Source organism: Hipposideros armiger, unplaced genomic scaffold (assembly GCF_001890085.2).
Source record: "Hipposideros armiger isolate ML-2016 unplaced genomic scaffold, ASM189008v1 scaffold_347, whole genome shotgun sequence".
In the NCBI taxonomy this organism is placed as follows: domain Eukaryota; kingdom Metazoa; phylum Chordata; class Mammalia; order Chiroptera; family Hipposideridae; genus Hipposideros; species Hipposideros armiger.
This window is the reverse complement of record NW_017731697.1, coordinates 830,129-842,716: the sequence shown is the minus strand read 5'-3', so window position 1 is coordinate 842,716 and position 12,588 is coordinate 830,129.

Below are 12,588 nucleotides of genomic sequence, written 5' to 3'. Positions count from 1 at the left end.
CATTTTCCTCCCTCGTGTTATTGCCATAATTTTAATTATATGTATATTATAAACTTCAGCTTATAATATTACGTTTGCTTAAAATAGACATGTCTTTTGAGGAAACTAAGGGAAAAGCTAGTGTGATAAATTTGCATGTTTATCATTTTCAGTGCTTGCCAGATCTGTGTTTCTATCTGGTGTCATTTATCTTTACTTATATTTCTTATAGTGCAGGTCTGCTGGCAACCAATTCTTTCAACTTTTGTCAATCTGAAATGTCTTTATTTCATCTTCCTTTTAAATAATACCTTTGTTGGTTAAAAATTCTTAAATTACATTTTTTTTCTCTTCATTACAGTGTTATTCTGTGATCTTCTATTCTCCGTTGTTTCTAGTGAGAAGAAACTGTCATCTGTGTCATTGTTTCCCTATATTTATCTTGTCATTTTGCTCTGATTGCTTTCAAAGTTTTCTCTTCACCTTTGGTTTTCAGCAGTCTGATTATAATGTGCCTATTTGTATTTGTGGCTCATTGTATTTATCCTTCTGGGGTTTCATTTAGTTTCTTGGATTGACAAGTTGATATTTTTCACTACACTTGGGAAAATTCCAACCATTATTCTTTCCAAAAATTGTTTCTTTCCTGTTCTCTGTCTGATTTCCTCTGAGACTTGAATTAGACTTACGTTAGACTACTTGATGTTGTCCAACAGGTACTGACACTGTTCATGTTTAAAAAATTAATTTTTCAATCTCTTTTCTTCAGAGTGAAAAATTTTATGAATCTGCTTCTAGTTCATTGGCTTTCTCTTATTACCTTAAGTTTGCTTGTAAGCCAATCTAGTAAATTTTTGATTACTGGTATTTTCTTTTCAGTTATAGAATTTCCTCCATTTTCTTTTTAATAATTTCTATTTTTCTGTTGACATTTCTCCTCTGTTCATACATAGGACCCTATTTTTCTTTAAGTTCTTAAACATATTTTTAATAGCTCTTTTGAAGTCCTTGTATGCTGATTCTAACATCTGGGTCATCTCAGGGTCTGTTTTTATCAACTGCTTTTTTTTTTCTTGGTTATGAGTCATGTTTTCTTGCTTCTTTGCATAACTAGTAATTTTTTACTGTAACTTGGATATTGTAAATTATACATTTTAAGGAACCTGGCTTATTTTTTCTTCCTTTAAAGAGCTTTGTTTTAGCAGACTGTTAATTTACTGGCAGCTCTCTTTGATCCTGTCAAGGCTTGGTTTTAGGCGTTGTAAGGGCAGGGTTGCTGTTGTTATCTATTGCTATGTAATAAATTACCTTAAAACTTAACACTTTAAAACAACAAAATTTATTATCAGACCATTTCTGAGGATTAGGAATCTGGGAGTGACTTGGCTTGGTGTTTCTGGCTCAAGGTCTCTCATGAGGCTGCAGTTAAGCTGTCATTTGGGGCTGTAGCCATCTAAGGCTCCACTGTGGCTGCAAGATATGCTTTCAAGTTTACTCATGTGCTCCTTGGTAGACCCCTGAGCATTGCTGGCTATGACGGAGGCCTCTATCTTTCTTCACTTGGGCTTCTCCTTGGGGGGACTATACAAGGGTATGAATAATAGGAGGTGAGGATCACTGGGAAGCATCTGGGAAGTTGGCTACCAGCTTCTGCAGGGGTCTAGAGTGGCACTTACTCAAGGGAATGATTTCTCAACCTTGATACTATTGACATTTTGGACTGGAAAATTCTCTGTTGTGGGGAATTATGTTATGTACTGTAGGATGTTTAACAGCATCTCTGGTTTTTACCCACTAGATGGCAGTAGTACTTCCTATCATGACAGTAAAAAAGGTCTCCAGATGTTGGCAAATGTTCTTTTGGGAGGGGCAAATTCACCCCTCTACTCCAATTGAGAACCACTTCTCTAGGACATGATCCTTATTCATGAGATGTGGGATATATTGTATCTCACATGAATGTCTTAATGAGGTCTCTTTATTCTGACTGGGCCAGAACTCCAATGACTCCTAGCACTGTGTGACCTTTAATGTCTTAGTTCTGCTTTCAGGTGTGTCAGCTGCTTTCTGCTGGGCCTTTCAGTCTTTCTCTTACCTGTGCAGCCTAGCTCTCAGCCAGTAATCTGCAATACCCCTCTACACAGTTCCCTGCTCCATGCTACTTAACTCTTTACGTGTCGGGTGCTTCAACAGCCCCAAATTCTAATCTCTGTCTCCTCACCTCAGCATTTGTGCTCTCTGTACTGGGTATGTTGGTGCTCCATCTTTTTTGTTGTAGTCAGGATATTGTGCTAGGTCAAGGGTCAGATGGCACATGGGGTTCACCTGATGTGCATCCTTCTCTCAAATGTTACAATCGTTAGCTGGCTGTTGTCCAATGCTTGACAACATTTGCCTGATGTATTTTATCCTAGTATATCTGTTTAAGGCAGAAGGACCAGTGTGATGTCAATTACTCCATCATGGCTGCAGGTAGACATCCCTAACGTAATTGTGGTGAACTATTTGTGGGGAACTAGTTGTGGGCTTTTTTTTTTTAAAGGAACCAACATTTAAATAATCAGATGATTTCATTTAAAAACAAATCTCTCCACAGCTCTTGAAATCATATCTGTCAACATGGGGTTGACAAATGACAATATTTGTCCAGACTGATGGTTTTCATTCGTCTTCATACTTATGCTGTTGTTTTTCTCATTTCTATGAATCCAAGTCTTTCTACCCATGTGTCTTACAAAAATGGAAAGATATACTGAGTGGACAGTGTGATTTTTTTTTCCTCACACATGTCCATCTCACTTGTTTTTGCCAATTTCGGTTGGTGACCCCTTTTCCCTGAAATTTAGGGGCTTTAGGAACAAATGAGATCCAGCAAGAGGGAACATCCTGGTGTCATTTGTCTTGTCCATAAATAAATCTTGGGAGCCTGTTTGATCTGAGCCAGCGCATCTCCTGAGGACTCACTGGGCTGGGTCAGCCACATGGCACCATCAGGCAATTAGATGAACAGGCTCCCTGTGGGGTGGCTGTGATGTGGTTGTTTGAGCCCAATAAGAAGCTATTCACTTTCCAGAGGGCTCTGGCAGGAGATCTTTCAGTAGCAAGTTACTGAAAGAAAGCTCAAACAAGAGAGGGACCCTGCTTCACACAGCAGTATCATCATCTGATTCAGCTCCTACCCCACCCTGTCTTGGGGTTCTGAAGGAGAAGGAACAGCCTTTATTCTAAATAGAGATCATGTGGCTTATCCCCCAGGGGGACACTGTGCAAGAAATCTGACCAGTGATCATTGGATCCATAAAGGCAGGAAGAGCTTTAAACTGGGTTCAAGTGGGGTTTCATACTCCAATGCCCAGAGGGGCCAGATATGTAACAAATGAATCAGACCAGATGTTGAGCAAAAGGGAGTGGTGGGGTCTGTGGTCACTGGAGAGCACATTCCTTGGTTGGGCAATCCGTTTCCAGATGGAGTCAAACAAAGCCACACTTGGGTTTGCCTGCGGATGGCCAGTGTACATCATGGCCAGTTTCCCCTGGGGGCACCAGTTATCTTGTCATAATGCACGCAGTGTAAAGGGGCCTAGTTTCAGTAGCTCGGCCATTCCTAGACAAAGAGCTCAGTACCAGCTCCATGATCTGGACTGATGGCTGCCTTGAGCTGCCTCCTGACCAACTGGCTTGGCCCCCCAGGGACTTCCTGTATCCCCCAGCCTAGGGACCACACTCTTATGAGAGCTTTTCTCCTTTGGTTGGTGTTGTCTGGTGCTCAGTGAGTGCAGGGACTGTGGAGGGGAGTGACGGGAGTGCCAGGGCTACCCCTCAGCACCGACCTGACTGTTCCCTCCCCCAGCCCCACAGGGGGCACACACTGATTCTGCAGTTCTGGGTCCAGGCAGGGAGAGATGGGGGACAGGCAATGGCTTACTTGCACCACGGGACCAGAAGAGATCACACTGAACCCCCACCCCATTCCTCGACCACAGCAGACAGTCCTCCTCCACCCTGGCAGCCATGTTCCCTCTGCATGCAGTCAGAGACACCTCTGTTTCCTGCAGCCTCCTTTTAGTTCTTCACATTCAGAGGCGTTTCCACTATTGCAAGGGGTCCCCAGCAGGGCTGGGAGGAGACAGTGACCCAGGCTGGTTTCTCATCCTCCTTACCTGATTGGTTACCTTACAGTGTCTTTTTGATTCCCTTAGATTTTTCTAGGTGCTCATGATAAAAATGTGTACACTTGGTTTTTAAATATTATATTTTTAAGAATGCAGATTTTAATTATTTTACTAAATCCAGAAAAACACAGTCCAGTGCCTACATATGATTTTTTTTTAAGATTTTATTGGGGAATCCGGGAAGGGGAACAGACAAGTTGTTGTCCTTTTGTTCTTCAGTCTAGTTGTGGAGGATGTTGTTTCACTGGCCCATGTTGGCATTGTGATCATTGCGCTCTTCCCAGGTGAGGCAGATCGGTCGCCAGCCTCTGGATGGTTGCTCACAGCAGCTCTTGGCAGCTTACACCGGCTGCCGGCCACTCATGCTGGCTGCCTGTCACACACAGTAGCTTATGGCAGCCCACTGCAGCGTACGCTGTCACCAGTGACTCACGGCAGCCCAGCTCCAGGTTGAGCTGTTGTTCACCATCTTAGCTGCAGAGGGCAGTGTCACTGGCCCCCATATGGGATCTGAACCATGGCCCTGTTGTTCAGAGCTGGCATCCCAAGCCAGCTCTTAACCAGTGCGCCACTCAGCCGGACCTACATATGATTTTTTTAAAAATATAAAAATACTAGGAATAGAAAGAAACTTCCTTAACTTTACAACAACTACTATATTCCAAAAGCCTACAACAAACAGGATACGAGGTGAGGGCGTTTTAGACATTTTTGCACTGTGAGCAGGACTGGGTGATAAGGCCACGCCATCCTCACTGTTAACACCATGCTGGGGGCGTCTCAGGTAATGCTCTGAGGAATGGAAATGGCATCGGTCCTGTCAGGATTGGAAGAAAATGATTAAATTCTCAGTATATGCAGATAGTAACATCACACATACTGGGGGTGCCCCTTAAAATGTATACACATGACTTGCATTCATCTTTTGTTCTCAGTATATATTGAATACTACAATTTTAATAGTTTTTTCCTTCCTTAAAATGTGTACACTTTTTTTTGGCACCCTCTGTATATTAAACTCACATGAATCAACAGACAAAGAAACAGGACTAACAAGGAGCTGAAGCAGGGTTTCTGTATTCACGATCAGGCACTAGCAGCCTCTTTCTACAGCAGCAACAACCATCTGAAAAATACATCTCGGGGTTCTGTGGAGGCGCTGCAAATGTGGCACACCTTGCAGGAGGCTCCTCCATGCTCTTGCACCACACCTTGCCCCACGCATCTCTTTCATTCAGCTGTCCCTGAGCTGTGTCCTCTATAATAAACCGAAGGCAAAGCCCCTAAATATCTTTTCTAAAAAATGGAGATTTTTTAAACTTATTTTTAAGAACTTTTTTAATTGAGTAAATTTTATAGTAAAAGATAGAGACAGACAATTCCTTGATTCATACATAGTTTTGTAAGAGAATTAGCAAAATTACTCTTGAACTACAAATTCACAGGATTCTCTTCAAACAACCTGAAACAGCTGGCTAATATCCAAACCCTCCATTTGTTTCATTAAATGATAAATAAATACCAAATAAATTATCTTTATTGAATGAAATGAAGAACCACATATGCAGCAAATGTACTATAAAAATGTCAACTTTCAAAAAATACCATAAAATGCTTTATAGGAACAAATTCTTAATGAAAAGTGACCAAGAAATTGAAAAAAAGTTACCATTTGCAATAGCAGAAAAGCATATGAAGTCAACTTAACAAAGAATGCATAGGACCCTTCTGTAGAAAAATGGAAACTTCTAGTAAAGGACATGAAAAGAGAAATTAATAAATGGAGAGATTACTGTGTATATTGATGGATGTCTTAATGCTACAAGGATCTCGAGTCTCCCAGATTCATACAGGCATTAAATGCAACCTGGATCAAGATTTCATGGGGAATTATTGGTAATCAACAAGCTCACTGCAAAATTTATATAGAAGAATCAAGGTATAAAAAGAGGTCAGTCAACCTTTCAAAATTGTCCTGGGCCGGATGTCATGCCATATTAGGGACTGTGGTCCTGGTCGTGAGGCAGAGTGACATGTCTATCAATAGCATGGAATGAGAGCTTGAAACAGATCTGGTGTACACGGGGACTTGATGTACAACACAAGTGACATCACACAGAAAGGGGAGAGGACAGTTGTTCAGTGGACGAGACTGGGAAAACTGGACTTCTGCTTCATCTTGATTTGTTCGGTGGCCTTTGGGTGGATTAAAGGCTGACAGATGGGAGGGAAAGCTCTAAAGCTGGTAGAAAAATATGCAGGACAATATCTTTGTGACCTAGAGCTAGGAGAGACTTTTCTTTTTCTTTTTTTTTTAAAGATTTTATTGGGGAATTGAGGGAGGGGAACAGCATTGGGGAGTCGAGGAAGGGGAACAGACAAGTTGCTGTCCTTTTTGTTCTTCAGTCTAGTTGTGGAGGACGTTGCCTCACTGGCCCATGTTGGTATTATCATTGTGCTCTTCCCGGCTGAGGCAGATCAGTCGCTGGCCTCTGGATGGCCGCTCATGGCGGTTCTTGGCAGCTCACACCGGCTGCTGGCCACACACGGTAGCTTATGGCAGCCCACGGCAGCAGGGGCTGCAGCCTACACCATCGCCAGTGACTCACAGCAGCCCAGCTCCAGGTTGAGCTGTTGTTCACCGTCTTAGTTGTAGAGGGCAGTGTCACTGGCCCCCATGTGGGATCTGAACCAGGACCCTGCTGCTCAGAGCTGGCATCCCAAGCCAGGTCTTAACCAACTCGCCACTTGGCTGGCCCAAGGGAGAGACTTCTTAAATAAAACTCCCCACAATGCAAACTGGAAGTGAAAAATTGGTAGATTTGTTTAAGTCAACATTAAGGGTTTCTGTTGAGTGAAGAACTCCACAGCCCAAGTTAACAGAGGGCAGACAAGGAGGAGACATCTGTGATGCCTACAACTGCTAAGGGATTACTGTTTAGAATATGTAAACAGTAATCTAAAATAATCTAAAGTAAAGTAATCTAAAATTCTAAAATACTGTTTAGAAGGTCCCAGCCAGTCAGTAAGAGAAAGACATGTAGCCCAGTAGAAAAATGGGAAAGGAGGGGCAGAGGCAGTTCTCAGAAGGAGATGATGTCCACACTGCCAACAAGTGTCTGAAGAGAGTCAAAGAAATACAAATTAAAGCAACAGTGAGATGCCACTGTACATCCAGGAGAATGGCGACACTGAAAAGGTGGATGATACCAAATGTCAGTGGGGGTGTGTGCGGAACTCTCAGGCAATGCTGGTTGGAGTATGAATAAGGACAGTCATTCTGGGGGCAATTGCATAGCATTTAGTGCATGTGCCCTTTGCCCCAGGAGTGTTAGAGAGGATTTCACCGGGTGTCTGAGGGGATGTGATAGCTATGCTTATTATGGCATCGTCCTGATGACGGAGTACAGGGGACAAGCTCTGGGTTCACTGCCACAGGAATGTTACAGGCTCAACATGGCTGCTGCAAAGTGCAGCCTATGTGATACAGCAGGAAGAAGCACTGAATGAGTGGTTCTTACAGTTCCATGGACCGAGCTCCAAAACAGTGTCAAGAGAGGAAAGTGGGAACACAATGGAGTCTGTAGCCAACACCGTACATATGAAGTGACAATGCACACACAGCCCAGCCTGCATGTTTCATAGGGAAGCATGCATTTTTAAAGTCAGATCGCTTTCCCAGCAATTTAAATAGAAAATTTAATGTTAAAGATTGGGCTGAATTTAAATATTGTGTCAAGCAAATATCTGTGCTTCTGGATAATAGAGGCAAGGTTTTCCCTACCTTCCTTCCCAAATAAATGAGGGATAAGAGGACAAAAAACATAAAAAAGGGAGGTGTAACTGCTTTCTTTCCCCATGACAATGAATTATGTAGAACAAATTGGCAAGAAAATCTCACTAAAAATCTTTTAGTTAGTCTTATTTTCCCTTTTAAAAAATTGTGAATTTCTAATAATGCTATCATGAAGTACAAATAGGTATGGTCCTACATAAAATGACATCTGGATTCCTTTGGTTCCATTTCTCTAACAATAAGCTGAGTAAATTTGGATGATACTGACCTTTCTTATCAAATAAATAAAAGGGAGCATGTAATGGATATGAACAATATATATATATATAATTCTAAAGAGCTGCCTATATAACTTCAGAAACATTTAAACTAACATGGCACTCAACTTATTTCTTACATCAGGAACAATTACGGTTCCTGTGAGAAGCCCTTTTCTGCAGTCTTTCAGATTTATACAGGGCACAAGTAGAGTTCATGACCAAACCGAACTGCCTGTGATAAGTAGGATTCAAACATTACATTTGCCCCTCCCTGGGAGGGCCCATTACCATGGGCAAATATGGTATCGCTACAAATGCATTTAGGATCAGTCTTTGGTTTAACGTGTTAACCAAATCCAGGGATGAAATAAAACTTGTATAAACGCTAAGGGGGGAAAAAAGAACGCTACAATGAAATGTGATGACCTATCTGGCCCTTCCTCTTAGAAATGCAGAAAGTCTACCAAACATCTCTATTTGGTCAAATGTCTCCCTGACCCCCAAACTTCCAGACTCCCATATGTGGTATCTAAAAGCTAAGAGTACCTAGCTTAGGAGATCATTTGAAGTTATGTTAAGTTATAAAAAAATAAGTGCATGACATAAAACTCCATGCTGGTGAGAGTGTGGGGAGAGGGACACTCATGTGTAGTGGGTGTCGGGCTGTCTCTCTTACATGGGCCATTTGATGGTTACTGGAAGGTTCCCTGCTAGACTTTTCACCTCTGTGACTTGGGGTTCCTGGGTTGGAAAGTCCCTCTGTGTTACATATTGTGCCCTTAGAGGGAGGCAAAAGGAGTGGGGTGATGGAAAGAAGGGAAAAGCTAAGTGGAAAAAAATAAGTCAGGGGTCGAATGTGTCTGTGATCTGAGGAGTATGGTTTTAGCACAAAGCTCTACAGCCGAGGTACAAATAAACAGAGAAATGAATAGTCAAGCAAGTTCCAGGGTTTAAAATAAATTCACAAAAATCATTTGTTCCTATGTGGAGGAACCACTAAATAAATGTAGATGGGAAAATTAAATTTTAATCTAAGGAAAAGGAAATCTTAATCCAATCATATCCTAGACATCATGATGAATTTCTCATGATTTAAAAAGTAATTAAAAAATGGAAAAGTATTTGCATGTTATTTCAACTCTGGAATAAAGAAAATGATAAGTGACAGTGGTGATAATATGAGAATATAGATTTTTAAGAAGGTGACTATGTGCTAGCAGTTAGGCACTATGCAGTGAATTTTACGTAGGTGGTTCTCTTTATCGCTCGTGGCCACCTGCAGGTATGTCCATTTTACAGGTGATACTCTTGACTGGGGAGGTAAGGAAAGACCTTGTCCAAAATCATGGAGTAAGGAGTCGACTGGCTTGGAACTCAGGCCACCTGATATCACGTCCCGTGTGACAAGGGCTGGGGCGGCGATGGGTTAAGAAATCACACGAGTCAAAAATAGAGTTTCTGCTCCGTCTGTCCACCAAGTTTTAAATTGTAAAAATTAAGCAGGCGAAAGGCATGTCTGAGCCATTGTACGCCAATCTATAGGAATTAAACTTTTCCATCAGCCAAATTACGAATTATGTCTAGGGTGAATGGCAAAGTGGGACCATACTGAGTTACAGCAAGTTTTAATTCTTTCAATATCTTAAAAGGAAAAGCCTCTTACTGAGGTTCATACACTCCGTTTGGGTTTTGAGGATCTGTACCAGGAGCAACACACTCACGAAGTATAACAGGAAAAGCTAAAGCTTCCAAATCACCCTCCAGACGCGCCTGCCTAATGGCTCTTTCTACTGCGGAAAGCTGCATCTGTGAATCTCTCCTAGGAGGGGGAGGGGGTTGAGCAGCGGGGAGAAAAGGATTAACATTTTCCTCCTGTGGCCTGGAATATCCCCTCTCCCTCGCAGTAGCTGACAGAGGGGGTGGAGGTGGAACTAAATGGACTGAAGTAGAATTATAGCTTTCTTCCTCGTCCTCCTCTTTGTCTTCCGCATCTGTTTGTAAAGGCTCTAAAACTGACAGGACTATCCACCAAGTAATCCAAATTGTTGCTGGGAGAGGAACGCCTGAATACTGTATGTCATGGAGGTCTTCACCAATTTCCTCCCATACTTTTAAGCCTACTATTCCTAAATTAGGTGACCAGGAACAATAAGTTTCAATTACCCTTAAAAACTCTTCTAATCTCTGGTCTGAAATTCGAGCTCCCCCAGCTTTAAGAAGCTGTTTGAACAGATTAATATAAGGTCTGTCTTGGCTCAGCGTTTCCCATGTTAGTAACAAGAAAGAAAGTAAGTCTTTCACTCAAATTTCATTCAGATGCTCCTCTGGCCGCGTCCCTCGTGGGACTAAGTTTGTCTTGGCTGAAGGCACTCTGGTATAAGCCCCTGGACTGGTGAACAAGTGTCCGAAGACAAATGTCCAGTCGCCGTTATGCCTTATGACAAATTACGGAACCGCAGATTAGAGCTCACTCAAGTTTTGTGACTAATTTAGCCTTGAAACTATAATCAATCACTCACACGTTTACACTCTTCCACACAAAAGTTTTTTTTAGTAAATTCGTGTTTACCCTGGTTAAATTCCCCAGGATGTTCCTTACCTCTTTATCCGGTAGTTGCCGTGTCTCCTCCTTGGGGCCCTATCGCCGTTAAACCTTTTTTCTTAGACTCAGAGTCTCACTCTCCCTCTTCAAAGTCCCATGTTAAGGCACCAGATATCACATGATATCAGCAGCTGCAAGGCGACAGTCCACCTTAGAGCCTGTGCCTTGACCCAACCATGTGACAAAGGTCAGGATAATAGCAAAACATGTGGCTACATAAAACAAAATAGGACATAACCAATGGTGGGTTTTATAAAGATGATGGGGAAAATTAATATAAATATAAAGGCTGTTACAACTCTAATCCTCCAGGACAAAGTGTCCAAAGCAAGTGAAAAATGAGTTTATTAAAAGGGAACCAAAGCAGTAAACCAATGTCTTGAGAAGTGTTTCACTTTGGAAGTCATAAAAGAAATGCCAACCAATAATGCATTATCACTTCACACAGTTGTTAAGTTATAAAAAAATAAGTGCATGACATAAAACTCCATGCTGGTGAGAGTGTGGGGAGAGGGACACTCATGTGTAGTGGGTGTCGGGCTGTCTCTCTTACATGGGCCATTTGATGGTTACTGGAAGATTCCCTGCTGAGCTTTTCACCTCTGTGACTCGGGGTTCCTGGGTTGGAAAGTCCCCTTATCTCACAAGTGCCTCAGGAAGGGATAGTTCTCCTGTCCAGGACGGGCCACATCAGGGTGGGTGTCGGGAGCAGCCGCAGCTGTTCAGCAGGTGAGCCAAGTGCCTTTTCCTTTGCTGGCGCCTCCCGATGTCCTCAGCATCTGGTTCTCTGCAGGTTCACCGCACACAGACTCCCTGTGAGCTCTTATCCTCTCAGGATGGCGGTTCCAGGCTCACCATATCTGGTCCCCAGGACCATCCTGCATCCTTGGCCCTGAGGGACTGGAGGAGGTTGGTTGTTCCCAGTGCAGCACCTCCCCTCGCACCCCCCCCTCCCAGCCCCATGGCTTCCACAGTCATGATTTGGCTGGCACTGGCTCCCGTGGAGGGTCAGACCTCAGTCCTCGATGTCCAAGGTCTCCAAGTGTTCCCATGGAAGCACCCTCACTAGATTAGAGGTGCAGGAGGTGACACCCCACACCCATCCTCCTCAGAAGGGGGAGCATTCATAGCATGGCAATGGCTCTTTCCAAATAATCATACCTCCAACTCTCTCTTCTTCAAAATCTTCTCTCAGGACCTTTATATTCTCCTAGTTGGTGATGGGGTTCAGTAGGAACTGGCATGCAGGCTGAATTGTGGGGTGCCCACTTACTTTTGGATTCCACCTGGGAGTGACCACTAATTCAACTTACACGTCTGAGCACTAGTGTGTGTTGGGCACACCCTGGGAAGGTTCTGAGTATGTAAACGTGTCTCTGATGTGACCTCTGTCTTGAGCATTCAAGGAAGCAGACAGGGTGAGGGTGGCTGGGTGGGATGGGGTGGCAAAGAAGACATCTGCCTGATGACCCCAGGATGAGATTCACAGAGCAGGTGTCTGTTGACAGCATGCGTTCCAGGCCCATGCCCAGGGGTGGGCTGCAGGGCCCACTAGGAATCTGCATTGTAAATGACAAACACCTCACTTAAACTGGCTTAAACTCTAAAGGGAATTTACTGGCTCCTGTTACTGACAACTCCAGAGATAACAGGCAGCAGGTGAGGCTTGATCCAGCCATTCCATGATGTCACTAAGAACCAGCTTCAGTCCTCTAGGATCCTCTTGGCTCTGCTACCTCCAAATGCCGGATTAATCCTTAGCCTGGCTCCCATCATGGA